At 56.6% G+C, this 1,343-nt stretch overlaps 1 pseudogene; it reads right to left on the bottom strand.

The window, feature by feature from the left end:
- Positions 1 to 111: 111 nt before the first annotated feature.
- On the bottom strand, positions 112 to 1,086 carry LOC145413414 (outer mitochondrial transmembrane helix translocase pseudogene; annotated as a pseudogene).
- Between the last annotated feature and the right edge of the window lie 257 nt (positions 1,087 to 1,343).

Genomic DNA, 1,343 nt, shown 5'->3' with positions numbered 1-1,343 from the left:
TACAGCTTTGCATTCTAGACGGAGTCAAAGCATAAAGAGTATACCGTGGCACGAACAGAGCTTAGCCTCACCTTTGCCACCCATTCGTCGAGACCTGTCCACGCAGCTGGCTCAGCAGTACATGTGTCTCCTAGTGGGTGATGATAATGATGATGACGGACGCCCACGATTTACCTGCAGTGCATCCAACAAGTCGTCCATGGTTAGGGGCCTCAGCTGACCACACTTGTCCCCTTCCTGTTTCATATAGTCCGTAAGCCTGCCGACACAGGCATTGCGGCACAGCTCCCGAAGGTCACTGCCACTCAACTCTTCAGTCAGGAGGGCAAGTTCGTCCAGGTCCACGTCAGGAGCAAGATCAATCCCTTGAAGGTGGATGCCGAGAATTTGTCTTCGCTCCGCCACGCCTGGTTTGGGAATCTCGAACTGCAGGGGCAGGCGACGTAAAATGGCGGGGTCGATGGCCTCGCGGCGGTTGGTAGCGGCTAGGATAAGCACCTGCGTGTCCGCCTCCGTCAGCAGCCCATCCCAGTGCTGCAGGAAGATGGATTTGAGGGCGGCATCGGTGGCGTGGTCGGTGGCATTGCGGGTGCAGAGGAAGGAGTCCACCTCGTCCAGGAAGATGACACAGGGTTGAATTTTGCGAGCCAGGGAGAAGATGGCCGCAGCATGCTTCTCCGTCTCGCCAACGAGTTTATTCTTCACTACTGAGATGTCCACGTTGAGGAAGTTTGCCTATACCTCCGTGGCCACCGCCTTCGCCACCGTGGTCTTCCCACACCCTGGAGGTCCATATAACAACACCCCTTTAGGAGGTACCATCAGAGGATGTAGCAGTTCAGGGTGCTGGCTCGCGTACTCCAGGGGATACACCACCTGCTTCAGGATTTGGGTCATCACCTCCTGACAGCCTCCGATGTCCGACCACTTCACCCCGATCACCTCCGCCGGGACCAGGAAGGGAAGGAAGTTTTCTTCGTGCCACGTCAGGTCCACTACCAACTGCCCCTTGATTCCGCGTAGCACTGGGTGCATTGGAGGCTCCCCCTCCCCCTCCGAGGCATCACAAAAAGCGGCCTCGGGCATCTTCTCCTAGTCTAGGATGAGGATGCTGGTTCGATTGAACGCCATTTTGGGAATCAACCCGCACCTGGCCATCGCTCCTACCGCGCCGTTGTATAGATTCATCCTCTGTGAACCGTCGGGTGACAAGGGGTGGTCGTGGAGGGGTAACATCATGGCCTTCACTAGGAGGAAGGTGGCGACTAAACCCGTGCAGCCCAGGGTTGCCGCCAACACGACAAATCTTCTCTTTTTCGAGTACATTGCGGTGCCTAAGATTC

The sequence above is a fragment of the Coenobita brevimanus genome, chromosome 96, assembly GCF_032717465.1.
Source record: "Coenobita brevimanus isolate Jiangsu-jjx chromosome 96, ASM3271746v2, whole genome shotgun sequence".
NCBI classification, from domain to species: domain Eukaryota; kingdom Metazoa; phylum Arthropoda; class Malacostraca; order Decapoda; family Coenobitidae; genus Coenobita; species Coenobita brevimanus.
The sequence above is the reverse complement of the archived record's forward strand: the minus strand, read 5'-3'. Positions and strand labels throughout refer to the sequence as shown.